This window comes from Bison bison, unplaced genomic scaffold (genome assembly GCF_000754665.1).
Source record: "Bison bison bison isolate TAMUID 2011002044 unplaced genomic scaffold, Bison_UMD1.0 scf7180017864263, whole genome shotgun sequence".
Taxonomy (NCBI): domain Eukaryota; kingdom Metazoa; phylum Chordata; class Mammalia; order Artiodactyla; family Bovidae; genus Bison; species Bison bison.
The window spans coordinates 210,950-226,059 of NW_011494835.1; positions in this window are offsets into that span (position 1 = coordinate 210,950).

Consider the following 15,110-nt stretch of genomic DNA (forward strand, 5'->3'; position numbering starts at 1 on the left):
CACCCTGTTTATTTAACTTCTATGCAGAGTACATCATGAGAAACGCTGGACTGGAAGAAACACAAACTGGAATCAAGGTTGCCAGGAGAAATATCAATAACCTCAGATATGCAGATAACACCACCCTTATGGCAGAAAGTGAAGAGGAACTCAAAAGCCTCTTGATAAAAATGAAAGAGGAGAGTGAAAAAGTTGGCTTAAAGCTCAACATTCAGAAAATGAAGATCATGGCATCCAGTCCCACCACTTCATGGGAAATAGATGGGGAAACAGTGTCAGACTTTATTTTTCTGGGCTCCAAAATCACTGCAGATGGTGACTGCCACCATGAAATTAAAAGACGCTTACTCCTTGGAAGGAAAGTTATAACCAACCTAGTTAGCATATTCAAAAGCAGAGACATTAATTTGCCAACAAAAGTTCGTCTAGTCAAGGCTATGGTTTTTCCTGTGGTCATGTATGGATGTGAAAGTTGGACTGTGAAGAAGGCTGAGCGCCAAAGAATTGATGCTTTTGAACTGTGGTGTTGGAGAAGACTCTTGAGAGTCCCTTGGACTGCAAGGAGATCCAACCAGTCCATTCTGAAGGAGATCAGCCCTGGGATTTCTTTGGAAGGAATGAGGCTAAAGCTGAAACTGCAGTACTTTGGCCACCTCATGAGAAGAGTTGACTCATTGGAAAAGACTCTGATGCTGGGAGGGATTGGGGGCAGGAGGAGAAGGGGACGACAGAGGATAAGATGGCTGGATGGCATCACTGACTAGATGGACGTGAATCTGAGTGAACTCTGGGAGTTGGTGATGGACAGGGAGGCCTGGCGTGCTGCGATTCATGGGGTCGCAAAGAGTCAGACACGACTGAGTGACTGATCTGATCTGATCTTTATTATTAAACATTTAAATTAAAATTGATAAAGAAGTCTTGATATGAAGCAATATGAATTATTTTCATATGGACTAATTTTTAAAAATCTCTTTAATGCTTCCTAGTTGTGATGGAATCCCTCTCACGAGGTTTTAATTCCTATGTTACTATTTCTGACCATGGACCTTGTTTCTAATTGTCTTATATTGGAGATTTAAAAAAGAGTATAGGTGTCGTCTATGTCAAATGTCCCAGGAATAATAATAAACATAAATATATAAGGTTTACTCGAGTTAGTTGGCATTCTAGGTGTATCTCATGAAGAAGTAACTCTGTTTCTGACTTCTCTTGGGGCAGATTCAACTAAGTATTGATTAATATTGCCTTCCTTAATAAAGTTATTTAACTCATGATACAGCTTCTGCTTCCCTGAATTGATCTTAGAAGTATTAAGCAGATGAAAGGTAAGCTCCTGCTTCTACTCTATTCAAGTCATGAAGTGGACTACTAAGAACATATTGTCTTCTAATGAATTAGTTGGATGGTCATGTTGAATGGAAGCTCTGTGGAGTGTCTGAGCTCTGGTCAAAACCAAGGGAAGCCTCAAGTGACATTCTAGACCTGTACAGTTAAGGTGACAATGCAAGAGGCAATCCCACTTTCCCATTTGCCTTTGTGTGGAATCAAAGAGGGTTCATATAACCAGACATAGCTAAGTAGAGGCATTAACATCACACAAGTCAAAGTGACAATTATTCCTAAGAGGTATAGCAGGAACTGATCCTGGGATAGAGCCTTGAGATAGGAAGGGAAGACTGGGAGCAGATATTACTGGTGCCAGTATTCACTGCATGCCCTCCACCTCCAGAAAATAAAACTTTATGGTCTATTTTTAAGTGCTATGAGCTGAATGTTTGTATCTCCAAAGTTCTTTTGTTGAAAGCATAATTCCCAGTGTGATGGTATTTGAAAGTGGGGGCCTTTGGAAACTAGTGTTCTTATAAAAGAGGAGGTGACATGAAATCTCTTTGTCTTCACTTTCACACCAAGGAAAGGCTGTATGAGGACAAAACCAAGAAGGAGGCTCTTGAAATGGACCACACTAGCAGTCTGATCTCTGACTTCTAGCCTGCCTAATCTTGAGAAATAAATGTTTGTTGTTTTAACAGCCACCCGGTCTATGGTAATTTTTTAATAGCGGCCCAAACTGACTAAAACAGTAAGGTCCTAGAACTGATAGCCCAGTTCATACAAACTGTTCAGATCATTTTGAGGGTAATTGTCTTTCAAATCAAGTAACTTTCTTGAGACCCTTTCTGAAAACTGCCTTGGTTGAAATAATGAAAATGTTAGATTGGAAGCATGTAAACCTAAAGAACATTGCAGAAGTCTTAAGTGTACACTGAGGTGCAGAGTAAGAGGTGGTGCAAATCAGATTTCTTACTTCTACACAAGATCTACAGTGGAATTCCAAGTGCCATAGCTGCACAGCACAGTCACCAGCTGGAGCTTACCAGACAGGAAATAAAATTGTTACAGAAAGGCAGAGGATTTGGAATCAGACCTGCCATCCTTCTTTACCACTAACAACTTTATGTTGATTTAAGACAATCTAAGTCAAAGGTCAAAGAGCAAATCATGGACATTGGTGGGAACAGGCATGTTTTATAAGATAATTTATAACTTTGTAAAATGTTTAACCGGAAGATCGTTGGTAAAGAGAATGTAAACATACACAATTAAAAATAGTTAACCTCTTAGTAATGAATTCACTGTCTCTTGTGAGATTGTTACTCTTGTCCAAAAATATCCATCTGTCTGTAAAATTAAGAATGTAGTAACTCCAGACCAACAAATTTCAAAGTCTTTTCCATGAAATTCTGGAGTTTGAGCAATAATTTAAGGAGGTTTGTTGAAATACAGTGTGGCCAAGGAAGGCATGCTTTAACACCACCACTTTGGGGACTTGATGCTGGCAATGAGAGTACATGAGGGATAGCAAATAAAACTGTCTGTCCTGGTTTGGGGAATTTGGATCTGTGTTAGGGAAACAGCGACTGATTTATGATAGGTATTTGGAGAAGAGATAGTCTGTCAAAACAAACACATCTCCCTTTTTTCTTGAGAGGAAGCAAGCTGTTTTATGGATTTCCTTGGAATCCTTAAAAATAGTAGGGAGAAATGTTTCCATTATTAACAGCATGCTTTAGTTTTGCAGATTGAGCAGGCGAAAGCGTTTGTACTTGTACAGGTAGAGCTGGAAAGTTCCACACCATGTTGGATATTGAGCTCTTTAAGGATGAATCACATCAACAGCTTACATCCCCACATCCAAGATCTTTGGGCTTCCTCAGTCAAAGGGTTTGGCATGACTTAAGTCACACATGGACTCTGAAATTTAGGAAAGTCAGACACAGTAGGGAGGAGGATAAGCACAGGGTGGCCCATCTCTTGGTGGATGCGAGTGCTTGCTGTCCTCCTGTGTATAAAAGAGGCAGAATTAACACTTCAAATTCTCTGGTCACCTTGCTTCAGACTGTTTAATCTACCTGAAAAGTCCTCCATATTTTCTTTTCTCCCATCCTCAAATTTAGCCTTATAGTTTTGTGAAGTTTCTGAAGACTGGTAATTCTGGAGTTCAAATTCTCGTGTCAACTGGGTATTATTTACTTGCAAGGAAGTGATAAAGACCAAGTGGAAAATGTATATGCAGCCCTCAGTGAAGAGCCTGACATGCAGTAGGTACTCCATCAATGACTTATGTTATTGTTCAGTTACTAAGTCAAGTCTGACTCCTTGTGACCTCATCAATGATAGCTTTACTAGAAAATACTAGCACTTGCATCTATATTCTTTGAACCAGTGACATAACAATATTATCCACAAATGATTTTTCCTTTATTGTATCTTTGGAGGCTATTTTCAGTGCACAGTAGGAGAGCATGCATTAGGTCTTTGATTCTGAAAATGAATTCTGAATATTTAGAGACATAAAGGTCATGCCCTGACCACCTCTGAAGTAGGACAGCTATACATAACCAACTTTCACTCTACTAGAAACAAATGTGCAGGATAAATTTATGGATGGTATTTGGCAGATTTAGATCCTTTTGGAAGACATGGAGGAAAATAATGCTTCATAATTATTGTAAATTCAATTTAAAATTGATTTAAAAGACTTTCTCTTTGGTTATTATGATTGTTTAAGTTCTGGCCCTTCTCCTCTAATTGCCATGATTTCTGGCCCCTTGTACTCCTTTATTTCTTGCCAAAAAATAAAATCAAACCCTGCTGTGATGATCCTTCTTCATTTTTCCAAACAAGCATTGTCTTTTCAGGAATACAGAGAGTGAAGTAGGGGAAAGTGAACTTCTGGTTGAACTATTTAGCTCAGAATTCCCCTCCCCTGGGAAATTTTTTTCTATGCTTTCCTTCCCTTGAATCTCTATAGAGGTAATTATTCATAATTATTAATTTTTCTCTGCTACCTCTGCACTTTGCACAGACTGTTAAGCTTTCACTTCACTGTACTGTAACTTATTTCTTTGCATATCTGCCTCCCTTCTGAGACTGTGGGCCATTTGAGAGTAGAGACTATGCTGTAAACATCTTTGTATCCTGACTTGCTGCTTGACTATATATGTGGCAAATATTTACTGAACTGAATTATTGAGTTCTTGAGTCATTAAGTGAACACATAGTGAAAACATCCATTTTCACAACAATCATGACTATGTGAAATAAGTCATGGTTTTGAAAAAGTTCTCTTTTAACACGTTTATATTTTCTACTTGTAAAAGTTAGGCTTGTTGTTATGCTTTTTATCTCTAAACTCTTGGCAGTGAATTCCTGCTGCTTCACATTGCAGTTTTAAACTCTTGGTGAAAATTTTCCTGTCTGTTCTGCCGTTTGTGATGAATGTTTTCCTGTTGTGTGTGTGTAAGTTATTTACTTTTCCTGTAATGACAAATTTTGTCCAACTATATAGTGCCTCTCTACCTACATTGTTATATAAATATCTTAGATTTAATTGTCCCTAAGGAACTAGCCTGAATTTAAAAGATTTATTTTGTCTCTCTTGTTCCTCTGATAAATAAATTCAGCAGATATAGAAAGGCTGTTCTTTGGAATATTGTGTACAATGTTTTTGTTTAACTACTTCAGTTTTTTTGAAAAGATAAAGGTGAGAATATATAAATTAGTAACTGAATTCTGTTTCTCTCTCTTCCTTATTTTCAACATTTACTCTTTAAAATTTTACTTTATAAACTTCCAAAAGTAACTGCATTAGAATATTAATACTGTTTTTCTTATACTCAGGAGAGATAAAAGCAATATATATATATGTGTGTGTGTGTATATATATATACATAAATTTATATGATTAATGGTATGACTGTATATTGATAACAGTAAAATAATTTTCTGCATATAGTTTGGGCAAAAGGGAAGAAATTCAATCATTGTACAAAACGAGATTATTCTGTGCATAATAGCAGAGATAGTGAGATAAATACATTATTTTTAGTGTATTTAAAATTATAGTTAAAATGACCTCTGTATCCTGTTATATTACGGGACTTAAAGGGACAGTTGTGCTAGTTGGTTTAATGATGAAATTAAGTTACTTGTCCAGGGTCACACACCTAGTTCATAAGCAGCGTTTGCCTGACTTGCAGACCAAGCTCCTATTATTTTTAGGCAGGTAAATCAGACAGAGATTATTAGACCATGAATTGTTAATCCATTTCAGGTATTTCATTATTAACCATGACAGTTATATTAACCATGACATTATAACCATGACAGGCTATGCTTTAGTGCCCGGTTTTTATTAATTTTCATTGCAAGGCCTTCTAGAAATAATGCAGAAAGTTACTGCTGAGCGTTTTCATTAAACACTTATTAAGCACCATCGGCGTGCTGCATGGGGCTAGGCACTCAGGATACCGAGTAGCAGAAAGTACCTCTCCCTGAGCAGGTATGGTTGCGGAAGAGCCACCCCTGTGAACACGTATTTTGAATGTTAAAAACCCTTTTTAATAGTTGATGAAGGACAGGTGATATTCCTGGAGTTGTCCAGGTTTAAGGAGATAAAACTTTCAGGGGAACATAACTGGACAAACCTGAAGCTGTGAAATAAACCGAGGGCGTGGCACTCTCGTCCCTGAGACACTGGCTTCCTGGAATTGCTGCTTTACATGCTCCTCTCATTTGTCTCCAGTCCATCCTGAGCTCTGCCCACCCAGGAATCCTGCCATGCACGCTTGCAGCTCAGTGTCTTTTTTGTTCCTCTGGCCTCTGTCACCGTCCTCTGGTTCACTATTTCCTGTTCATACCTTAAATCTCAGGTCAGATATCATCTCTGCTTGGAAGCATTTTTTGGTCCCCCTTCAAAAGCTGAGCTTATTACTCAGTTATCTGAAATGCCATATCTAGTGGAAGAGGCCACTATTATAAAATACTCATATATCTACTTAGTCTTCTTGTGATTTTGCACTTTATTAATTAACGAATCCTAACACTTTTCTAATACTACAAATAACATGTGGCTTTCATTAGGAAAAATTTGTCTTCTTCCTCTGGAATTAGATTGTAACAATTTAAACCATTCTTGTTTTGTTTCTAATAGTGATTATTTAAATAATCAGTCCTTCCAAAGAACACCTAGGACTGATTTCCTTTAGGATTAACTGGTTGGATCTCCTTGCAGTCCAAGGGACTCTCAAGAGTCTTCTCCAACACCACAGTTCAAAAGCATCAATTCTTCTGCACTCATCTTTCTTTATAGTCCAACTCTCACATCTATATATGACAACTGGAAAAACCATATCCTTGACTAGACGGACCTTTGTTGACAAAGTAATGTCTCTGCTTTTTGATATGCTGTGTAGGTTGGTCATAACTTTCCTTCCAAAGAGTAAGCGTCTTTTAATTTCATGGCTGCAGTCATCATCTGCCATGATTTTGGAGGCCCCAGAAATAAAGTCTGCCACTGTTTCCACTGTTTCTCCATCTATTTTCCATGAAGTGATGAGACCAGATGCCATGATCTTAGTTTTTGAATGTTGAGCTTTAAGCCTTTTTCACTCTCCACTTTCACTTTCATCAAGAGGCTCTTTAGTTCTTCTTCACTTTCTGCCATAGGGTGGTGTCATCTGCATATCTGAGGTTATTGATATTTCTCCTGGCAGTTCCTTTAATCAATCTCTTTCTTAATTTTTTTCTGTAGTTAAACATAAGCATAATTTCATGTCCAGATTGCTTCGTTAGTGAAAAATCATCAAATCACCTTTATGAGCTTGAAATATCAAGCAGTAGAGAAACCCTAAACAGTTACAGCAAGTATTGTATATTTTTTATTTTATATATTTATATTGTTGATTGTTAATATGTCATTTGCTTCTTTCATCTTCTGAACTAATATCGTTTACTCAATTGCCTCATCAGTACTCCTTTTAGTAGAGATTATTTCAATATGTCACATTTCAGAAAAAAATATCAGATCTCTGAGAGCTTAAATTTTTTACTTTAGTTTCCTCCAAAATTGCTTTGCATATTAGGTCATAAAGATTCCCTAAAACGAAATCAGACGCATTTGATTTTGTATGGTTACAATTTCTTTGCTTTAGATAAATATTATCTATAGCTATATGAATATGTTTTAAATTATTTTATGATGTTTTGAGAAATTAGGTCAGTTGTAACATCAGAAACAATTTTGAATTTTTCAATTGATCTTGTAGGTTAGTCATTGATTTTTTTTTTTTTTCATTTCCTTTGTCCCTCCTCAACTTTCCAGTGAAACCAACTTCTCTAAACAATTATCAGAGTGAATTAATGTCTGGGTTGTTTCTAAAATCTTTCTTTTGTTCAGAAATATACCATACATTAATGAATGCTCTAGAGGCAATACTGTTGATTTCCAACTTTCTAAAACATAATGGACAGAATAATTTTGAACATGTCTAAAGAGTCTTCTAACTTATGTATATTTTAATTTACTCTTAATAGAAACCAAAGTGCTCTGTATAGAACACAAACCATGCAATAGTACCCTGAAATTATGAATTAATGATTCAAATCATTTCGTAAGGCTATCTCTTTATGTTCCCCTAGTGAGAAAGAATGTAATTATTTTTGTGGTAATCAAGATTATTTATATATTACTCTCTGCAGTAGAAAAATTAATCCCTGCCTTCCTCCTGAAAAGTACCTGTCCCCACTGGATGCTTCCACTATGGGAAATGGTGAATCCAGGTAGATTCTTTGTACCAGATGACCCTGCCCCCAAAGGGAACCAAGCAGATTCTCTTGACCAGGAATTTGGAATTTAGAAAAATCAAACTGACTGATTCATCCTGCTAAGAAAAACTGAGTCCCAAGATAACAAAGAGATATTACTGGAAGTTGGCTCTCCAAAAAAAAAAAGCCAAATCCAGTTATAAAGAGACGACTGCAACAAGTCAGCAAAGAAGTGTGGTTTTCAGAAAAACAAAAACAAAAACAGCAGAATTCAGCAGTAGCACAAAGGTAGGCAAGAACAGGAAGCGGGGAGTCTGATGAAAAACAGAGGGTTCTCAGTTATCAGGCCTAGGCCAGTGTGATCAAGCTGAATTGTGCTTCTGTGTCTTAGTTCAGTTCAGATCAGTCGCTCAGTCGTGTCCAACTCTTTGCGACTCCATGAATCGCAGCACGCCAGGCCTCCCTGTCTATCACCAACTCCCGGAGTTCACTCAGATTTCACGTCCATCGAGTCAGTGATGCCATCCAGCCATCTCATCCTCTGTCATCCCCTTCTCCTCCTGCCCCAATCCCTCCCAGCATCAGAGTCTTTTCCAATGAGTCAACTCTTCACATGAGGTGGCCAAAGGACTGGAGTTTCAGCTTTAGCATCAGTCCTTCCAAAGAAGTCCCAGGGCTGATCTCCTTCAGAATGGACTGGTTGGATCTCCTTGCAGTCCAAGGGACTCTCAAGAGTCTTCTCCAACACCACAGTTCAAAAGCATCAATTTTTCAGTGCTCAGCTTTCTTCACAGTCCAACTTTCACATCCATACATGACCACAGGAAAAACCATAGCCTTGACTAGACAGATTTTGTTGGCAAAGTAATGTCTCTGCTTTTCAATATGCTGTCTAGGTTGGTCATAACTTTCTTTCCAAGGAGTAAGCGTCTTTTAATTTCATGGCTGCAGTCACCATCTGCAGTCTTATCCTCAGGTGCCATCAAATTTCTTCTCTCATGTGCTTCAAACTTTCTATGCAAACTTGGGTACATTTTTATTTATTGCAACCTAATTATCCTGAAAGTGAAAGTTTAGTTGCTCAGTCATGTCTGACTCTATATGACCCCATGGACTGTAGCCCGCCAGGCTCCTTTGTCCATGGAATTCTCCAGGCAAGAATACTAGAGTGGGTAGCCATTCCCTTCTCCAGGGGATCTTCCCAACCCAGGGATCAAAACCTGGGTCTTCTGTGTTGCAGGCAGATTCTTTACCATCTGAGCCACCAGGGAAGCCCTTAATAATCCTGAGAGTTATTTAAAATCAAAAAGTATTTATAAATTTAATAATATATAATAGGCATTATAAATCAAAAGAGTTTAAGAGATTCTCCTTACAGTTCCATTTCATATAAAATTACCAGATCCAAAGTATGTGAATAATAAAATACATTTCAATCTGAAAAAGAACTTTTTAATCTTAAGGTATATTTCCATATTAGAAAATCATAAGCAATTTTGATATCTATCACATAGGATGATAGTTCTGTAGTAAATTGTCAAACATTTTGGCCCTAGTTAAACCTGAACTCTAGTTTGTGCTAAGCTTAAACTTAATGGAAAGTATACTTATTTGCTCAAGTAACAAATGTTCTCTATTTGTTTCTAGACTGGAAAATTTTAACTGTTTATTCCAAATTCAGTGTATTTTGTTATAAGGCTCTTTTGACCTGCATGGCAAAATCCTCTACCTTGAAATAACTTAGACAAAAAGGAAAGTTTGTCAGTTCTCATAACAGGTCCTCTTATATTAGACTTCAGATTTGGCTCAAACTCTGACTAGTAACCTTTCTCTGTCTCTTGACTCAGTTTTCCCCTTGAAGAGCCTTCTTTCTTGAGTAGGTGCTTTCGTATCTTAGGTAGGTAAGTAGGTTTAGTCGCTCAGTCATGTCCAACTCCTGCAACCCCATGGCCTGTAGCCCACCAGTCTCCTCTGTCCATGGGATTTCCCAGGCAAGAATACTAGAGTGGGTTACCATTTCCTTCTCCAGGGGATCTTCCTGTTGCAGGGATCAAACCCAGGTTTCCTGTATTGCAGGCAGATGCTTACTGACTGAGCCACCAGGGAAGCCCTCCCCTATCTTACCTCTTGCAAATTAAGAAATCTTGGCAGGAGAACTTCTCATTCCACTGTTTCCAGCAAATGCCTCACCTTGACACTAAGAATCAGCTTCTGCGGCCAAGGATAGAATGCTGAGTTTCAAGGTCTGGGTCCTGTGTCCACTCTGAAGTCACATGAACTAAGAGCAGGGCAATGGGAGCAGGCAATTTCACCAAGAAAAACAAAGATGCTTTTATTATGAGAAGGATAAGTGGTGCTGGGAGGCATAAGCAAAGATATCCTCTATATCTACCCAATATATTTTGCATTTTTGTAGTTACTCTGACTGCATGCCCACCACAGTTATTACAGCTTTGTTCTTGTCAGTTGTGGTCTGTTAACCTACACATTCTTATGTACTGTGTGTGTTAGTAGCTCAGTCATGTCTAACTCTTTGCGACCTCATGGACTGTAGCCTGCCAGGCGCCTCTGTCCATGGAATTCTCCAGGCAAGAATACTGGAGTGGGTTTCCATTCCCTTCTCCAGGGATTTTCATGACCCAGGGCTCAAACCCAGGCCTCCTGCATTGCAGGCAGATTCTTTACCTTCTGAGCCACCACTAATAGTGCATTATCTTCCACATTAAGTGAAAGTCACTCAGTCGTGTCCGACTCTGCAACACCATGGCCTATACAGTCCATGGAATTCTCCAGGTCAGAGTATGGGAGTGGGTAGCCTTTCCTTTTTCCAGGGGATCTTCTACCAATTGAAAAATCATTCATCCTGTGACAGTCTTAGGAGCTGAGACCTTTTATGTAATATGATTCAAAGAGTGCCTGGATATTTCCTCTTTTTCCCAAATATTCCCTCCTACTTCCCAGCACGGAGATGTACTTTTTTGTATCCTTGGGGTCTCAGAGTTTTCCAGTTTAATTTAAACACAGATATCTCCTTAGAGCAGCAGTTATCTTAAGGCACTCAGAGTTGGTGCTCTAGCTGGGATTAGCTTATGGCCAGTGATAAAACAGTTTTCTGAGGGACAGTGTCTAAGAGAGATGGAATAGTAGATGATTTTTGTTGGCACAGCATCAAAGATTTACTTGATCTAACTTCACAGTTTTCTTATGGTTATTCCAGCTCTAAGTCATCTTTTATATTTCTTCAACTCCAATGGAAAAATGCAGATAAATTATATTGTGCATAAGAGAAGAAAGTTACAGAAGGATTTATTATTCATAGATGCTTTAAAAAAAAAAAAAAGAAGGGACTTCAAGTGCCAAACCACAAGGAAGACATGACATGATAGCTATCCATCAGTGCTTATGGAATAAAATTCTATGTCAAAATAATGTTGTTATCTTTGCAAGTTTTTCTGGTAAGAAAAACTCACTGAATAACAGATGTTAAGATCATGAAAAATATTATTAAATTCAAGTACAAAGCAATAATGTTTTATTGAATTAAACTGCAGAGGATCTAGTTAAGTCTTTTAACATTTAGTACCTTTTCCCTGCCAGGCATTAATCTAGGTGTTTGGGCTACAGTGATATGTAAACAGACTGACATCCTCACTCTCATAGAGCTTACATGTTAGTAAAGGACATAGACATTATGTACTGATTATTATCAACAAAACAAATCAGTAAACTATGTAGAATAGAAATGTATAAATGCCACGGCAAAAATAAAACGTAGAATAAGTTAGCAGAAATAAGGTAGGCTGTGTGGCATTGTATGCGTGTGCTCAGTTGCTCGCGTCAGAGTCTTTGTGACCCCATGAACTGTAGCCCACCAGGCTCCTCTGTCCATGAGATTAACTAGGCAGGGTAGATTTGACTGGGAAGATGACATTTGGGCAAAGACTTGAACCTCTGCAGGAATGAGCTGTAGGGTGTTGGCAGGAAGAAACTGTGGGCAGAGGGATCAGCCAGGGAGAAGTTCCTGGGGAGAATGTGTCTGTAGGACTCAGGACCAGTAATAAGGCTGGTATGCTGGGAGTGAGTGACCAAGGAGAGTGGGAGAGGTGAGAACACAGAGGATTTTATTATATTGTGTTGTTCAGTTACTCAGTCATGTCTGACTCTTTGCGACCCCATGAAGTGCAACACGCCAGGCTTCCCTATCCTTTACCATCTCTTGGAGTTTGCTCAGACTGATGTCCACTGAATTTATGATGCCATCCAACCTGCTTTAGTACAAATTAGTTGTATCCTCTGAGGTTCCAAACGTTCAGCTATTACATTTTTAATGTATTTTTCTTTGTAATTATGATTAGATTAACAAGTTCTATATGGACTCCTTTGGTTTGATGTTAGCCGTACCCGTTTTAAGCTTCCTCAATTTGTAATCTCATTTTTTAAATAAATATGAGCTAAAAACCACCACCATCACGTATGTTAGAAGAACACTCAAAAAAATGTGTGGTTTTGACAGGGCCAAAGGGTAGGAAGCTGCCATATGTGACTATTCTCAGCAGCAGACTAGATGGTGATGAGAAGGACATAGCCTTACTGCAAAATACACCTAAAAGTGGATGACTGCAACCAATCTCCCTCTAGCGTCCAAGAAAGAAAATGTGCAGCCCTTGCTCCACTGGAATTTGTTGGAAATGCAGCTTAAGTGAAGTCGAGATAAAGTTTAGTTTAGACATAACCACTGAGGCGCTGGTCAGCTATGGGCTAAGTATTGACCAGAATCTTAAATACATGAAAAAGTCTGATGACACTATTGTGAAGTAACTTAGTAGTTGATCAAATTTATCTGAGATTAGTTTGGCAATTGGCAATTATAATTCATATGTGATCATTTCATAAATATTTGTTAATATGAAACCCAGTGGATGGAGCTAAAGAATTTGGGGGAAAAAATTACAAAACCAGAAAATCAGAGTCCCTACTCTTGATAACTATGATATATTTTGAATTTTCTGTCCTCAGTATGTATTCCCAGCCCTGCCTTTGCTGTTAAATGATGCAATTTATGGCTTCTTTCTTCCAGGGAATGTGAATGCTTAGAGAATAGCAATTTATTTAGTGTTAGCCTAAGTAAACACAAGAGAGCAGGTCTGTGAAAGGAAATAAAGTATTACATCCCCAAAGTGGGTCTTATGCTTTTACTTGTTTCTTTTAATAGTAAGAATTGATAATTTTTTAATTGATAAAAATTTTAATGTTTTACTAATTGTTTTGAAGTCAAAAATTTTCCCCTTTAGGTCTTGGATTCTTGCTCAGTATTTCCTGGATATTTACAGTTATAAAATTTATTTTTCTATCCACTTAAATATTATGTGAATATAAGTATATCTTAACATTTGCATAAGTAAAACAAAAATACAAGTTGATCCATAAAAAATTAAATAATGTTGGAATATATATATATATATATAATAAAAAGCACCCTTCAGCAGCCTATTTCCCCTCAGTACTATATTCTTTCCCATGGTGAAACCAACCTATTAGAAGTATGAGTTTTATTTAAATGTTCAGTTTTTGTGTACATACACACAAATACAAACTGTTTTTCTTTATTCTGCATTACTCATTTATCTGTATAACTTGGAGATACCTGTGTGTAACAACTATTCACTTATCTCTACCATTTTGTCTCTGTATCTGTTTACCTTCTTATCCATCCAGCCATTTAACTATCTGATCTCTCATTTTCAACATTATCACATAAGCTTATCGGTCATCTCCACCTCTTTCATCAGTCATCTCCATTTCTTTCTGCTCACCTGCGTCAATCTCTCTCCCCAAAGACTGACTCTCTTTCCTTCTTGGTCACAAGACAGAAACTATCACCAGCTGATTCTGAGTTTGCATCTTATATCAAGAACACACATAGAATCAGACTATTATTTTTAATGCTGATTCCCAGTTTCACAGGGAAGGAAGGGGCTCACTGGCCTTATTAGCTCAGATGTGACACCAAATGGAAATAACCATGTGGCCAGAGGCAGATGGTGTTGTGGCAACATGACTGCCAGAAATCTTGTTCTGCAGCTGAACGGCAAATGTTACATGACATTACTTCTATGTGGGATCTACAAAATAATACAAGTGAATCTAGATACAAAACAGAAACAGACGCACAGGCATGGAAAACAAACTTATGGTTACCAAAGGGGAGAAGGACGGGGAAGGGCAAATTGGGAGCATGAGATTAACAGGTACAAACTACTGCATGTAACATCAGATCAGATCAGATCAGTTGCTCAGTTGTGTCCGACTCTCTGCGACCTCATGAATCGCAGCACGCCAGGCCTCCCTGTCCATCACCAACTCCTGGAGTTCACTCAGACTCACGTCCATCGAGTCGGTGATGCCATCCAGCCATCTCATCCTCTGTCATCCCCTTCTCCTCCTGCCCCCAATCCCTCCCAGCATCAGAGTCTTTTCCAATGAGTCAACTCTTCGCATGAGGTGGCCAAAGGACTGGAGTTTCAGCTTTAGCATCAGTCCTTCCAAAGAAATCCCAGGGCTGATCTCCTTCAGAATGGACTGGTTGGATCTCCTTGCAGTCCAAGGGACTCCCCAGAGTCTTCTCTAACACCACAGTTCAAAAGCATCAATTTTTAAGTGCTCAGCTTTCTTCACAGTCCAACTTTCATATCCATACATGACCACAGGAAAAACCATAGCCTTGACTAGACAGACTTTTGTTGGCAAAGTAATGTCTCTGCTTTTGAATATGCTATCTAGATTGGTCATAACTTTCCTTCCAAGGAGTAAGTGTCTTTTAATTTCATGGCTGCGATATCTTGTAATAACTTGTAATGGAAAAGAATCTGAAAAAATATTTAATGAATCATTTTACAGTATACCTGAAACTAATGCAATATTGTAAATCAACTATAATTTAATAAAAAAAATTCACATACCATATAATAACAAAAGGGAACTGCAGATGAGAGTCTGTTTTC